Here is a 17994-nt window from a genome sequence, read left to right on the forward strand (position 1 = left end):
AGAATACGACATATTAAATTCCCGATGATAAGCTTTTCATTCATGTTTAAATTAAAGAGCATTCTCGGCTACTTAGATTCAACGAAAGAAATTGGAACCCAATATGTTAGGGCTCAATCCTCTCAAAAATTCTAAATACGAGTATTGTCTTGATTTTCAAAGTTTTCCATTTTTATGAACTCGAGTAAAAATTGATGTAATGTTACATTAGATGTACGAATAAATGTTGTATTGACAAATGACAACTATAGATATGATAGTGTGAATGTAGATAGCACGAGCAATCACAACAAAATAATAAATAAAGAAAAGGATAAATCAATCACATATAGAATAACAAGTAAATGAATAAGTAGAACTAAAACCCATTTTAAAAAAACAATAGTGTATGTAAGTAAATAAACAAACACAAAGTAAAACAAAGATGATGATAAATAAAATAAATAAAACTATTCAAAAATATATGAAAATATATGTATGTATAAAATTTTAAGTTATGAAAATAAAAATATATGTGTACATATACATAGTTATAAAAATATGTGTATATATATAGTTATGAATCATAAAAATATATGTATATATGTAGATAGTTTTTTTATAAAATAAAAACGTGTATATATAAATTATATAATATATGTACATATAAATATATATATATGTATGCGTAAAAATATGTATATATAGGAATTATAAGATATATATATGTTATAAGAACCTATGTATGCATGTATATACATGTATAACGAAGATTTCAAAAGAGAATGAGTATAATTGAGCATACAATAACAATAATACTTAATAATAACAACAATAACATCAAATTTATCAATTTTAAATAATAATAAAAAAGGAAATCACAGAAAAAAGGGCTAAATTAAACTTTGAATTAAGATTCAGGGTTTAAATCCATAAATAAATGAAAACAGAAGGACTATATTGAACACGCGAATAACATAGTGGGACTGGAAGAGAAATTTTCCCTTCTCCTCTAAAACGGCGTCATTCAAATATGACTAAATTGAAACAAAAATAAACTGAAGGGGCATATTTAAGAATAAAAGAAAACCAAATTGAGAAAACATTAAAAAGCGGAGGGACTACAAGCGCAATTTACCCCTCCGCATAAAAACACGCGGATCCTTCCTGGGTCAGGTTGGCTTCAGGTCGGCCTATCCGAAACGACGCTATTTTGGACATCCAGGGCCACTCCAAAACGGTATCGTTTTGGTACCCTATATAAACCCTCAAGATTCCAAAAAAAAATCATTTTTAGCCTTTCACAAAAAAAACTTCAACCCCCACACAAAAAACTCTCTCCCCAGCCTCCAGTTCGGCCGCAGCTCTAATCGCCGGCCACCGTGTTTGTCGCCGGTCTCCGGTGACTGCGCCGCCGTATGCAGTGGCTAAAAAAGTTCAAAACTTCGATCCGAACCTCTTAGAGCCTCTAAACCAGAATCTAACCCTAGAATTTTCAAAGTATTGATAAAAAGGCCCCAAATCTCAAGAAACCTTTCGATTTCCGGCCGTCTATCCTTAGAGACGACTTCCTCAGCCTTCCGCGGTGGCGAAGACTCGAATATAGGTCAGTTTTTTCTTGTTTATTTACTTCTGTATGCAAATAACAAATAAACAACTAAAATATATAAGAACAATAGACCAAAGCGAAAATAGAAACTAAAAATATCAACCTTGAACTGATTTTTTTTGTCTTGATTTCTCTGAATATGTGTAAAAAATGTACATGGTTGATGCAGCCTTTTATAGCCGATTTACATGCCGTTTATGTTTGTTTTTTCTTTTTTCTTTTGTATTTGTCTTCCTTGTTTCTTGTTTGCAGATTTTGGCAAGGTCAACGAGCATTGGAAGAAAAACCCTGGCCCTTTTGGTGCAAAGCCGGTGGTGTCTGTCGTGCTTTGGGCGTCGAGTGAGCTACAAAGGCACGAGGAGACGTACGGCACACTAGGGCTGTTTGGTTGTGGGTTGAATTGGGTCTATTGGGCTTGATATGTAATGGACTGTTTAATATATCTTTTTTTGGGTTTTATTATTTTGATTTTGGATGTTGGGTCTTATTGGGCCCCGGGCTAAATTGGCCCACTACAGCTGCCCCTCTTTGCTCATTGTCGTGTAACGAGAATGGAGCAAAGACTTTAAGAAAGGGCCAATTTTGCCTGGTCTCACCGAGTCTTGGCTTCTTTTGGTGCTTCAAGTGGCTTCATTCCAATCGATTGCATCTTGTTGCTTTGATCCACTTCACTGCAACTTCAGAGAGATGGGATTAGTAGCTTCAATCTGCTCTACTGTAACTACTCCACTGCAACTTCAGGGAAATAAGGTTTGTGGTTGTACTCTGCTCTATGGTTCAACCTACTCCGCTGCAACTTCAGGGAAATAAGATTCGACATGATAAGAATCGCTATCTACTGTCCGCTCCACTACAACTTTAGGGAGACACGACTTGTTGTTTTCAGTCTACTCTACTGGATCTTCAGGGAAATAAGACTTATATCTTCAACCTGCTCCACTACAACTTCAGGAAAATAAGATTCATAGCCGATCTGCTCCACTGAATCTTTAGGGAGGTAAGGTTTGTGGTTTTAATCTACTCCATACTTCAACCTACTCCGCTGCAATTTCAGGGAAATAAGATTCGACATGATAAGAACCGCTATCTACTGTCTACTCCACTACAACTTTAGGGAGACACAACTTGTTGTTTTCAGTCTACTCCACTGCATTTTCAGGGAAATAAGACCTGTATCTTCAACCTGCTCGACTGCAACTTCAGGGAAATAGGATTCGTAGCCGATCTGCTCCACTACATCTTCAAGAAGATACGACTGGATGCGATTTGTTCTACTTCAACTTCAAAGAGATAAATTTTGTGGCTTTAATCTGTTCCACTGCAACTTTAGGGCAATAGGATTCGTAGCCGATCTACTCCACTGCAACTTCAGGGAGGTAAGGTTTATAACTTCGCTGATCTGTTCTTTGGGAAACATGACCTGCATAATCCATTTATGGACCTATTGATGCCTAGTGTTTAGGATGTCATGATCAAGATGAACAAAATGCTCCTAATTAGATGTGCATGTATTGTATGTGCATGAATGCAGAATGTCATGAGAATGATCCCTTTTTAATGCTACGATTGTCATTACTCGCCATTCATCAAGGTTTTAATCACTGATGCCTTCTTATTCAGCTAGCATCTTTAACAGAAAAAGCCAAAGAAATAGTCACAACTTAGACTAATCTTTCTCAAATACTTCCAACCCCTAGATTTGGTTAGTTCTAAACAATAATCCTGTTTCAAGTCCTCGTACTATTTAGAAGCTTTCAGAGTAATATGCAGAACTTCTTTTACTTGAGTATTATCAATCCATTAATCGTTATTTCAATGAAAAATGCTTGAAAAAGATTATCAAAATGGACAAAATAAAATTTTGTTGAGAGAAAAGCTCTAAATAAATAAACCAAGAGCAAATTTTGCTGAGATACGAAATGAATAAGATGAAAAAGATTATCACAATGGATAAGATGAAAATTTATTGAGAGCGAAGCTCTAAATGAAAACATTAATCAAGATAGCAAATTTTGCTAAGATATAAAAATGAATAAGATGAAAACATGTGCCCTAGATATCGTAGCATGAGCTTCTCCACACAAACCCATTGAGGATCCCTTTTGAACTTGATACGTATTTAGAAGTCCTAGAAGACTCTGTTAATGTCCCAAGATGTAGCGTCTTTTCTTTTTGCTAATTTAGGGAGGACAAGACTAATACATGCCCCACCTTTGATCAAAATTTGAATTGCCCATTCCTGGGTTTTCGATTCAAGACCCCTTTGATCTCAAGGCGCCCTTTGCAGGTTTTCGCCTTGGCCTCTCTTTTTTTAGGTGAAATATTTCTTGACTAAATCTGAATTCACAGGATTAAGCAAATTCTTGCCATCCATCTCGGTCAGAATCAACGTTCCTCCAGAAAAGGTTTTCTTTACCACATAAGGTCATTCCCAATTTGGCATCCACTTTCTTCTAAAGTCTTTTTGTATGGGGAGTATTTTCTTCAGTACCAAGTCTCCTTCGTCGAATTCCCTGGAACGAACCTTTTTGTTGTAAGCTTGCATCATTCTCCTTTGATACATTTGACCATGACGTATAGCTCGTAACCTCTTTTTTTCGATCAAATTCAGTTAATCATATCGGGATTGAATCCATTCTGCTTCATCTAGTTTCAGTTCTGATAAAACTCGAAAGGAAGGAATCAATACTTCAATGGGCAAAACTACCTCCATTCCATACACCAATGAGAAAGGTACTGCCTCGGTAGAGGTTCTGATAGACGTTCAATAGGCAAAAAGGGCAAATGGTAGCTTCTCGTGCCAATCCTTATAAGTCTCAGTCATCTTCCCCACAATCTTCTTGATGTTTTTATTGGCCGCTTCTACCGCATCATTCATTTTTGGGCGATATGGTGATGAGTTGTGGTTTTGATCTTGAATTGATTACAGACCTCCGCTATTGTGCTGTTGTTCAAGTTCAATGCATTGTCAGATATAATCCTTTATGGCATCCTGTACCGACATATGATATCTTTTTTTAAGAATCTGCTATCTGCTAACTGCTAGCTTCGTAACATTGGCGTAAGAAGTGGCTTCTACCCACTTAGTAAAGTAATCAATAACTACGAATATGAACCGATGCCCATTTAAAGCCTTTAGAGAGATTGGCCCAATGACATCCATGCCCCACATAGAGAAAGGCCATGGAGAAGTCATGACATGAAGAGATGAAGGAGGCACGTGAATCTTGTCTCCATAAATTTGGCATTTATGGCATTTCTTGGCATATTTGATGCAATCTCCTTCCATGGTGGACCAATAATATCTGAATCTCATGATTTGTTTTGTCATTGTGAAACCATTAGCATGCGTTCCACAAACTCCCTCATGGACCTCTTCCAAGATTTGTCAGGCCTCTACAGCATCCACGCATCTTAGCAGCACCTGATCTTTTCCTCTTCTATATAAGATCTCTCCATCTAAGACATAATCATTGGCCAGCCTTCTTAATGTCCTTTTTTCATTCTCAGTCGCCTGGTCGGGATACTCGCGATTCTTTACATATCGTAGTATGTCATGATACCAGGGGTGATCATCCTTTTCTTCTTCATCGTCAATATTACAACAATATGCTTGACCCTCATAAATACTCATTTGGATAGGCTTCACGCCCTCTTGTTTAGTTACCTTGATCATAGAGGCTAATGTAGCCAATGCGTCGGCCATCTGATTCTCATCCCGAGGGAGATAACAGAAGGTAATGTCTTTAAACTCCTCAATTAATTCTAGGACCAGCTTTCGGTAATTAATCAATTTGGAGTCTCTTGTCTCCCACTCGGCTTTGAACTGATAAATTACCAATGTAGAATCCCCATACACTTCTAACACTTTGATTTTGCATTCAATAACTGCACGAATTCCCATGATGCATGCTTCATATTCTGCCATGTTATTGGTGCAGTCAAAATCTAATTTGCTAGTGAATGGGTAATGATCACCATCGGGAGATACCAATACTACTCCAATCCCATTACCCACAGCATTCGAGGCTCCATCAAAATTCAGCTTCCAAGGACCGTTTTCTCGAAAGTCTTTTTCTGTGGTTGCAACATACATCAAATCCTCATTCCAGAAATCGATGTTTAGTGGCTCGTAATCTTCCAGAGCTCTACTGGCCAGAAAGTCCGCTATTGCACTCCCTCTTACTGCTTTTTGGTTCACATAGACTATATCAAATTATGACAGAAGAATTTTCCATCGGGCCATTCTTCCATTCAGAGCAGTCGACTCCATCATGTATTTCAGAGGGTCCAGTTTGAAGATTAACCAGGTTGTATGGTAGAACATGTATTGTCTCAATCTCCGAGTTGTCCAGATCAGGGTACAACATAATTTCTCTATTGGTGAATATCTTGTTTCGTATTCAGTGAACTTCTTGCTGAGATAGTAGATCGCTCTTTCTTTTCATCCTGATTCATCATGTTGGCCAAGCATGCATCCCATAGAGTTTTCGAATATTGCCAAATATAGTATTAGTGGCTTGTCTGGGCTAGGCGGCATTAGCACTAGGGCATTGGAAAAGTAATGTTTGACTTTTTCAAAAGTTTTCTAACACTCTTCATCCTATATACCCAGGTTACGTTTCTTAAGGAGATGAAATATGGGGTCACATTTCTCAGTTAACTGTGAAATGAACCGAGCGATGTAGTTCGGCCTCCCTAGAAAAACTCGAACTTCTTTTTGAGTACGCGGTGGGAGTAGCTGTTGTATAGCCTTTACTTTGTCCGAATCGATCTCAATTCCTTTCTCACTGACCCCGAAGGTGCATTTCGCTATATTTAGCTTTAGCTGGAATTTTATTAACCTTATAAACAATTTTCTAAGGACTTACACATGTTTCCCTTCTGTTCTAGACTTTGCAATCATGTCATCGACATAGACTTCTATCTCTTTATGCATCATGTCATGGAACAAGGTTACCATGGCTCTCTGATACGTTGCTCTTGCATTTTTTAGTCCAAACGGCATGACTTGGTAGCAGAAATTTCCCCACATCATTATGAATGTGGTCTTCTCCATGTCTTCAAGATGCATCCTATTTTGGTTGTACCCGGAGAAACCATCCATGAAGGAGAACAGTGAGTAACCGACCGTGTTATCCACTAAGGTATCAATATGGGACAACGGGAAATTATCTTTGGGACTGGCTTTGTTTAGATCTCTGTAGTCCACACACATTTGCACTTTCCCATCTTTCTTAGGAACAGGAACTATGTTGGCTACCCATTCTGAATACTTTGTTAGAGTATGCCCAAAGATCAATCATGAGATGGTTGTAATAACATACTTGATTTATCATGTTTATTAATATAAGGCATTACCATTATTATTTCAGTTTCTTTTCTATGTATATAAATAAACTGTTTTATAATAATGTCCTGAGAATAATATGATTATTCTTAAAAGTTCCTTAGTCAAGTATTATTGTTGGATAGGACAACGATAATGCATTAAGACTAACGTGTAGTTGATTGATGATAAAGAGTTGTCATTGATATGGAATGTCGAATCATTACATGAATATGTGTGTTAGAGAACAACATATTGGATGACCCGTTATGAGTATGTTTCTTGGATTATTATGTAATTGTCACGACATTACTCATAATGATTAATATTTATATGATCCTCGGACTTGAGATCATCATAATCCCAACATCGTGAGTTGTATATTTTGATCTGATCAAACATACACCGTGAATGGTTGTTCTATAAAGACGATGTTGGATATACCACAATCTATGTAGAGGGATATGGTTGGTCGATATAGGATAAGTCCCTCCTACATAATGGGAGTAATATCTTAGGCCACTTGATTAAGTAAGACTAGAAATGCATGGCCATGCTCAAATAAGTTGATATTAGATGTCATACTTATTTGTATATCGTAGTCCGCTTAAGAGATCAAGGAACATGGAATGGACAATGCAAGTGTGACTATTCCATGACTTGTGTCCAATCCGAGATAAAGGACTTAAGGATTATTGCATAAAAGGTTAATCATAAAAGGTTATGTCGAATCATGATCTCTTGTGACTTAGGTAGCAATGATGCATTGCTAGATGCCACTCATTGTTCGTAGCATTAGAATCGTTCTAGTGTTATCGCTAACGTTACAAGAACCTCTGTGGTCACACCCTATAGTTGAAATGAACGGAATATACCATAGTTGGTATTGTTTTTGGGGTCGCTTGAATTAAATTAATTATAGAATTAATTTAATTCGGTAATCAAATTTCAACACATTATGTACAAGGTTATTATACGTATAGTGAGGACATGAATTTGGTTAGCATAAGAATTCAAATAAATATATGGTTTACCGAACTTATATTATAATTAATGTAATTATAATTTTCGGTTTAAAATATTATCATATTTATTTAATTCTTAAAACCCTAAAAACAAAAGGATATAAATAATCACGTTTTTCTTTGTTTGAGTCTAGCAGCCGCATAAGAAAAATAACTCTCAAAATTGTTTTGGGGATTCCTTCCGTTCGTAGTCAACTGGGTGGATTACGTAGAGACCGGGATCACGATAGATTACGGTTTTGGTTCGACAGCAGATCAGATTACTTGTTGTTGAGGTGTTGATGTCTACTCTGAATAAACATTAGGTAAATTCGTAACCTTGATCACCCCGATTCGTTCCTCACACATGGATCATGGTTAGGGTCGCCGATTTTAATTTTTCCGCTGCGCCGTAGGGGTTCCAGCGATCCAACAATGGTATCAGAGCCACTTGTGTGATACGGACTCGGGTTTAAATACTTGGGTGATGCAATTGTATGAGATGCATGCTTTAATTTTAGTAAATTTCGACTGTTTAAATCGTTTAATAGTAACCTGATAATCGTTCCTTTTGACAATGGATTAAATGTTAATCATGATGTTATGACCTATTTGGTTTTATGTTATTACAGTTAAGTGTTAACAGATCTATAATGGTGCGACGGTGGTGTTGACAGTTTCCAGTAAAAGTTAACTGGTTAGTGGAACAAGGGTTGTTCCGGCATGAAACCTCAGGGATTAAAATCTCGAAAACACAATTATGTTGGTAAAAGTTATCAAATCGTGAGGTTTTACTTGAATGGGGTATGCGGTTCGTACCGTGGGTCCACTCCCTTCACCGCCTCAGCCCCCATCCTCTTAAAGTATTTTTTTAATATATAATAAATAAAACTTGGTGGGCCATAAAGTTGAAAGGATATGTTTTAATACACCTTAACAAAAGTGTTTATTTGTGTATGCTATTTTTGACATGCACGGTGTTTGAAATGCATAGTTATAGCCCAACAGCCCATTTGATTAAAAGGTTGTAATTTTATAAATACGGCCTGCGTGTCGTGCCTTGCTACTATTCTCTTGTATTTCTCTTCTCATCTTACTCCCTCGTATGTAAAACAAGTTTCTATATATTGTAATTTGCAAGAGTTGCTGTGGGCTAGCCGAGATGGAAGATGGGCCAACCAGTGTGGACTGATAGCTTGAAAACCGGCTTACACCTTTAGGTTTCCTTTTGGTTCTCCCATTGGCTTGGGTTGCGCCACCTTAGTTTATGGGCTATAACTATTGCATTTATTTATTGCTTTATTCATGTATGAGATGCTATGGATGTCTAAAGCATGCCAAATTTTAAACATGTTAAAATTTGATAATAATAAACCACATGAATTGATGAGATCAATTAAATGGCTAAATGGACTATAGTAAACCATAATTGGTGAGATGAAACGATCTTAATAAAATCCTCTATTAAAATATTAAGTCAACATAGCCTTCCAATTTTGCCTCGTTAAGGCCTCGATCAATCTGTAGGTTACGCTAAAGCGAAGTACTAGTATTTATCTTGGTTAAACGAAGAATAAACAAGTGATATTCGCAGGTTAAAATTGGTTAATAACTTGACTAGGTTATTCTAATAGGATTAGAAACCTAGAGGCAAGTAATTTGGATAAATCATAAGATGATTAGAACAAGAGTTGTTCACCAAACTTTAGGAGTTACATATGATGTAATTAGCAAGTGTTGCTTACCTAGATAACCATAATCTTGAGAGTAAAGCCAAAGCTGACTTAAGAGGAGGTGAAATACTTGAAATGCTTTTCGAGAAAGCCTTTCCGAAACTAACGTATGAGGGTATTAGTTTTGTAGTAAAATAGTGGGAACATCATTTAATTAAGTCCTTTTAATGATTGACATAAATTTGATAAATTTTCACACGCATAATTTCATTGTTGTAGATATATTATGGCTGCAAACACAAATACACTATCATTGCGATCGGTCCTTGAGAAGGACAAGTTGAATGGATTAAATTTTCTTGACTGGTTCCGTAACTTGAGGATTGTCCTCAAACAAGAACGAAAATTATATGTCATTGAACAACCGGTTCCTAACGAGCCACCCACTAATGCCTCGAGGGTGATAGAGACGCTTCTGGAAGCATCTCGATGACATGGTAGACGTTGGATGTCTTATGCTTGCCACTATGAATCTCGAGCTTGAAGCAACATGAGGACATGGTTGCTTATGAAATGATTGAGCACCTGAAAGAACTTTATCAGGGGCAAGCACGACAAGAGAGGTTCGATATCTCTAAGGCCCTATTCCAATGTAAGCTAGCTGAAGGAAGCCCAAGAAGACCTCATGTCCTTAAGATGATTGGCTATATTGAAAGCTTTGTCTAAGCTTGGGTTTCCATTGAGCCAAGAGTTGGCCATCGATGTTATTCGCAATCGTTGCGGATAGCTACTGATCAGTTTGTCCTCAATTTCAATATGAATGAAATTGATAAGACTCGCCACGATTACTCGGTATGTTACGAATCTGAAGGCAACATGAAAAGGTTGGACCCAAGCCTATCTTGATGGTCCGTAATAATAAGGGCAAGGAAAGGCCAAAGTTGAGACAAAGCCCAAGGGCAAAGGTAGGCCCAAGCACGGAAAAGTTCTGGTGCATTGAAACCTAAAGGAGGGGTGGCTAAGGAAGGAAACTGTTTTCATTGTGGTGTATTGGACATTGGAAGCGAAGCGCCTATCTATCTTGAGGAAGTCAAGAAGGCCAAAATAAGCGAACGTCTGCTTGTGTATTTATGTTATCGATATTAATTTATCAACTACTACTTCATGGGTATTAGATCTTGGTTGTGGTTCTCACATTTGTACTTACATGAGGGACGCAAAGGAGTAGGACTTTGGCTAGAGGAGATGTGGACCTCACGAGTTGGAAATGGAGCAAAAGTTTCTTTGCATTAGGCGTGGGAACATATAATTTATCTTTGCCTAGTGGACTTGGTTTTTGTTTAGAGGATTGTTATTATGTGCCCGGTTTGACTAAAACATTATTTTAATTTCTTGTTTAGACAAAGTTGGTTTTGAGATAATTATTAAGAAATTGTTGTTCCTTTTATCTCAATAATGTTTTCTATGGTTAACACAGTTGAATAATGGCCTCTATGTTTTAGATCAAATGAATCACATCTACAACATAAATACTAAAAGATCAAAATAAATGACTCAAATCAAACTTATCTATGGCATTGTCGTTTGACCACATAAGTGAGGAACGCATATCCAAGCTCCATAAAGATGGTTTCTTGGATTCGTTTGTTTTGAACAATTTGAAGTGTGTGAATCTTGCTTATTGGGAAAATGACTAAGTCTCCTTTTCTTGGTAAAAGTGAGCGAGCTAGTGATTTATTGGGCCTAATACATTCGATGTATGTGGGCCAATAAATATCTGAGCTAGAGGAGGATTTTATTACTTCATCACTTTCACCGATGATTTCAGTAGATATGGGTATGTCTATCTCATGCGCCATAAGTCTGAATCCCTTGAAAAGTTCAAGGAATTCAAAAATGAAGTACAAAATCAACTAGGAAAAACTATCAAGACACTTCGATCTGATCGAGGTGGGGAGTATATGAGCTTAGAGTTTGATAATCTTTTGAAGCAGTGTGGGATTGTCTCACAACTTACTCCTCCTGGTACTCCTCAATGGAATGGAGTTTCTGAAAGAAGAAATCAAACTTTGTTAGACATGGTTCGATCCATGATGAGTCATGCTGATCTGCCGACTTCCTTTTGGGGACATGCACTTGAGACAGCTACTTTCACACTAAATCGTGTTCCATCTAAATCGGTTCAAAAGACACCATATGAGATATGGACTGGGAAACGTCCTAGTATGTCTTTTATGAAAATTTGGGGTTGCGAAGCTTATGTTAAACGTCAGACGTCTACTAAGCTTGAACCCAAATCTGAAAAATGTATTTTGTGGGGTATCCAAAAGAAACCAAAGGATATTATTTCTTTAATCCCACTGAGAACAAAGTACTTGTTGCTCAGACTGGTGTCTTCCTAGGGAGAGAATTTGTTTCTAGAAAAGGAAGTGGGAAAAAGATTGAACTTGATGAAGTTCGAGAATCGCAAAATACCACCGAACGGAGATAGAACAACGAGAAGTTCCACAAGGGGTTGAGGAACAAGTAATTCTTTGTAGAAACACAACCTTGTGTAGATCTTTAAGGAATGCCAAGCACCGAGAGATATGGATTTCTCGTTACAACGCATGGTGACGTTCTACTGATAGATCAAGATGAGCCTAGGACTTATCAAGAAGCGGTGACGAGTCCAGACTCTGAGAAATGGCTTGAAGCCATGAGATCTGAGATGGATTCCATGTATGAAAACCAAGTATGGACTTTGGTTGACCCACCCGAAGGGGTTAAGCCCATAGGGTGCAAGTGGGTTTTCAAAAAGAAAACGGACATGGATGGTAATGTACAAACATACAAGGGGAGATTAGTCGCTAAAGGTTTTCGCCAAGTTCATGGTGTTGACTATGATGAAACCTTTTCTCCTGTAGCTATGTTTAAATCCATCAGGATCTTGCTAGCTATAGCTGCATTTCATGACTATGAAATCTGGCAGATGGACGTCAAAACAGCTTTCCTTAACGGAAACTTGAAGAGGATGTGTACATGACACAACTCAAGGTTTTGTCAATCCAAAGGATCTTTGGAAAGATATGTAAGCTACAAAGATCCATTTATGGATTAAAGCAAGCTTCGAAGTTGGAATCTTCATTTTAATAATGCAATCAAAGAGTTTGGTTTTATCAAAAATGAAGATGAGCCATGTGTTTACAAGAAAGTTAGTGGGAGCACTATAACATTCTTGGTACTGTATGTGGATGACATACTTATCATAAGAAATGACATACCTACCTTGCAGTCTATTAAGACTTGGTTAGGAAGTTGTTTTTCTATGAAGGACTTAGGCGAAGCAACTTACATATTAGGAGTAAAGATCTATAGAGATAGATCAAGAAGACTACTAGGTCTAAGCCAAAGTACATACATAGACAAAGTACTGAAAAGGTTCAGTATGGAAGAATCTAAGAGAGGATTTCTACCTATAAGACATGGTATTTCACTCTCGAAGGAAATGTGTCCTTCAACTCCACAGGAGAGAGAACGAATGAGTAAAATTCCATATGCTTCCGCTATTGGATCTATCATGTATGCCATGTTATGTACCGTCCGATGTCTCATATGCCTTAAGCATGACGAGATACCAAGTAGATCCGGTGAAGGTCATCGGACCACGATCAAGAATATCCTTAAGTACTTGAGAAGAACTAAGGATGTTTTCCTACTATATGGAGGTGAGGAAGAATTAAGTGTAAAAGGTTACACCGATGCTAGCTTCAAACCGATAAGGACGATTCTCGATCACAATCAGTTTTGTGTTTTGCCTTAATGGTGGTGTTGTGAGTGGAAGAGTTCAAAGCAAAATACAAGAGTCGATTCTACAATAGAGGTTTAGTATATTGCGACCAAATGAGGCTGACAAAAGAAGCGGTTTGGATCAAAAGCTCATTACTGAACTAGGAGTTGTGCCTAGCATATCAGATGCTATAGAACTCCGATGTGATAACAATGGAACCATTGCACAAGCTAAAGAACCTAGATCTCACCAGCGATCCAAACATATACTTAGGCGCTACCATCTTATTCGAGAGATTATTGATCGAGGGGATGTAGAGATATGCAGAGTACCTACAGATGATAACATTGCTGATCCCTTGACCAAGCCTCTGACACAGCAGAAGCATGATCGTCACACTAAGTCACTTGGTATTAGATATATAAGTGATTGGTCTTAGTGCTAGTGGGAGATTGTTAGAGTATGCCCAAAGATCAATCATGAGATGGTTGTAATAACATGCTTGATTTATCATGTTTATTAATATAAGGCGTTACCATTATTATTTCAGTTTCTTTTCTATGTATATAAATAAACTGTTTTATAATAATGTCCTGAGAATAATATGATTATTCTTAAAAGTTCCTTAGTCAAGTATTATTGTTGGATAGGACAACGATAATGCATTAAGACTAACGTGTAGTTGATTGATGATAAAGAGTTGTCATTGATATGGAATGTCGAATCATTACATGAATATGTGTGTTAGAGAACAACATATTGGGTGACCCGTTATGAGTATGTTTCTTGGATTATTATGTAATTGTCACGACATTACTCATAATGATTAATATTTATATGATCCTCGACTTGAGATCATCATAATCCCAACATCGTGAGTTGTATATTTTGATACGATCAAACGTATAATCAGAATCGGTTGTTCTATAAAGGCGATGTTGGATATACCACAATCTATGTAGAGGATATGGTTGGTCGATATAGGATAAGTCCCTCCTACATAATGGGAGTAATATCTTAGGCCACTTGATTAAGTAAGACTAGAAATGCATGGCCATGCTCAAATAAGTTGATATTAGATGTCATACTTATTTGTATATCGTAATCTGCTTAAGAGATCAAGGAACATGGAATGGACAATGCAAGTGTGACTATTCCATGACTTGTGTCCAATCCGAGATAAAGGACTTAAGGATTATTGCATAAAGGTTAATCATAAAAGGTTATGTCGAATCATGATCTCTTGTGACTTAGGTAGCAATGATGCATTGCTAGATGCCACTCATTGTTCGTAGCATTAGAATCGTTCTAGTGTTCTGTTAACGTTACAAGAACCTCTGTGGTCACACACTATAGTTGAAATGAACGGAATATACCATAGTTGGTATTGTTTTTGGGGTCGCTTGAATTAAATTAATTATAGAATTAATTTAATTCGGTAATCAAATTTCAACACATTATGTACAAGGTTGTTGTGCGTATAGTGAGGACATGAATTTGGTTAGCATAAGAATTCAAATAAATATATGGTTTACCGAACTTATATTATAATTAATGTAATTATAATTTTCGGTTTAAAATATTATCATATTTATTTAATTATTAAAAACCCTAAAAAATAAAAGGATATAAATAATCACGTTTTTCTTTATTTGAGTCTAGCAGCCGCATAAGAAAAATAACTCTCAAAATTGTTTTGGGGATTCCTTCCGTTCGTAGTCAACTGGGTGGATTACGTAGAGACCGGGATCACGATAGATTGCGGTTTTGGTTCGACAGCAGATCAGACTACTTGTTGTTGAGGTGTTGCTGTCTACTCTGAATAAACATTAGGTAAATTCGTAACCTTGATCACCCCGATTCGTTCCTCACACATGGATCCATGGTTAGGGTCACCGATTTTAATTTTTCCGCTGCGCCGTAGGGGTGCCGGCGATCCAACATACTTGACCACCTGTAAGGAACCAGCATCAAACTGCTTCTTAACTTCTTCTTTTATTTTCAACAGGACATCAGGTCTCATCCTTCAGAGTTTTTGCTGAACTGGTTTGCATTCTTTCTTTATGGGGAGTCAGTGTACTACTATATCAGTGTTTAACCCGGGCATGTCTTGATAAGACCATGCAAAGACATCTTTGAATTCTTGGAGCAACTTAATGAGATCTCGTTTCGTTTCTGCGTCAATGCAAGCTCTAATTTTCACTTCTTTCCCTCCCCTAAGCTTACAACTTCTACCGACTCTTTATAAGGTAGGATCTATTTTTCTTCTTGTTCTACCAGTCTTAACAAATCTGGAGATAAGTTACAGCCTCGATCATCTTCAGAGTCCTGAGAATCCTCTATACCTATGTATTGCTCAAAAGGGGACTCTGTGTTAGTAGTAGTGTCACTCGTATCATTAATATCTGGTGACCTGTTATTGAGATGAAGGGAGATTCAAATAAAAAGAATCTAAGAATAATTATATGCACAGTATGTTTATGAATGGAAAGAATAATAGAATATTTGCTCAAAATGAGACTGAATGATATATTTCATTGAAATAAGATTTTAGACATATGCCTTTTACAAAAGATTCTTGTTGCTCCTAGGCTCAGAGCAATAAGTGTGTTTTGAATATTACTCTGAATCGACTTTAAAAGTTACAGGAATCTCCTCAGCAGTCCAATTATTTAGAACACTTTCCGGCTTATAAGGGCGAATGCCTGATGAATTCTCTTCTCCAATTTCTTCCTCGGATATGGCATTAATGCTTAGATCCCCTAACATCCCTTCTACAGTTCCTTTCCTTAACATCCTTCGTTCAGAGTGAATAGTTCTGCCTGACACGAATGTTTTGGATATGTGGGGGAATGTCATGGGTTACCATTTTGTTTCCTCCCCACTCAAACGTGCCTTTCTTCTTTCCTACTTCTTCTCTAACTCCTTCCTCTTTTGCTTTGTATCTGGCTTATATCCTAAGCCAAAGTGGTCTCGTTTGTCTGCTAATCTAGGTACCTCCACCATCTCTTAGAGATATTTCCCCAGTCCTTTTCCAGGTAGGGCTCCTTTTCCTGCTGTCATCTGTAGACCCATCCTTGTTGTTTTGGATATTCTGGGTATGGGGATCTTGTTCCCTTCAACAATGAAGGTTGAGTTTACAAATTCCAACGATTGGAATGAATATTCGATTGCTTTTTCTTCCGTCCCTATATACGGTGCGTTACTCGTTACAGTCGCGATGATGTCCTCCTCTGCATTGATCGTCACCAGCCGGCCCTCCGTTACCAACTTCAACTTTTGGTGCAGCGATGAAGGTACTGCTCCTGCTGAATGAATCCAAGGCCTTCCCAACAAACAATTTTAAGAAGGCTTGATGTCCATTACCAGGAAATCTACCTCGTACGTGATTGGGCCAATTAAAAGGGGTATTTCAATCCTTCCCATTACTCTTCTTTCAGTACCATCGAACGCCCTCACTATGTTCTGGCATGTTTTCATATTGATTTGTCCACGGGAAACCTATTCAGGGTGGATAAGGGTAAGACATTTAGGGCTGATCCATAATTAATTAATACCCCTGGCAACGTATACCTTTTGCAGCAGGTTGTAATGTGCAGCGCTTTGGTCGATCCCATGCCTCCCAGTGGTATTTCATTGTCATTAGAGAAAATAAAGTTATCAGCACTTATGTTACCAACCAGATGGTCTAACTTGTTCACAGAGATGTCATTAGCAACGTAAGTTTCATTTAATACTTTCATTAATGCGTTGCGATGTATCTCCGAGCTTAAGAGTAATGCTAGCACCGAGATACAAGCTGGCTGCTTATGTAACTGCTCTACGACACTGTATTCGCTGTGCTTTAAGAATTTTAGAAACTCCCTAGCTTCGTTCTCCATTACTGGCTCGTTGACACGTGATTCAAGTCTGACCGCCCTTTCCTTCTTCTATTCGACCAGTAAGGCTTTTCCTTTTACAGGCTCAGTTTTTGAAATTTTTGAATCGTAACGCTTTCTGCTACGTGTGTAAAAACCATCATCATTGCTCTCTTCTAAAGCATTTATTGGGTTCTCCTCCCCTGGAATTGTCACGTTACAGTTATAATTCCAAGGAACCCTTTTGTTATCCTTATAGGAAAAAGGGTACAGGTTTTTGGATTATGACTTTTGGTGGCATTTGTATCCTTGCTTCATTGCTCCTTGGCCGTAAAATAATCACCACTGGGTGATTGATCTTCTGGCACCTTTCTATGGGTCCCTCATCTGAGGCGCAGACCTCTCTTTCTTCAAATCCCTTGATCTCTTCATAAAATTCTATCTCCATATTATCCATCAGATTTTGTACCATGGTCCTGAACTCTACACATTCCTGGATATTATGACCCTCATCGACATGGAACTCACAGTATGTTCCTACCTCTTTAGTTCTTTCACCTAAATCTCGTGTGATTAGACCCTTACATACTATTTGTTCCCAAACACATTTCATTGGGGTTCTTACTTCCATCACGTCTGCCTTAATTCTCCTACTTCCACCCTCAGCTACCGCATTTACCCATTTATGAAAATGATTAGGTAATGGGTTTCCTGCTATGTTAGGTCTAGAGGGGTCACCGAACTTTACAATACCCATTTTAATGAGTCTTTTGA

The sequence above is a fragment of the Gossypium raimondii genome, chromosome 2, assembly GCF_025698545.1.
Source record: "Gossypium raimondii isolate GPD5lz chromosome 2, ASM2569854v1, whole genome shotgun sequence".
In the NCBI taxonomy this organism is placed as follows: Eukaryota; Viridiplantae; Streptophyta; class Magnoliopsida; order Malvales; family Malvaceae; genus Gossypium; species Gossypium raimondii.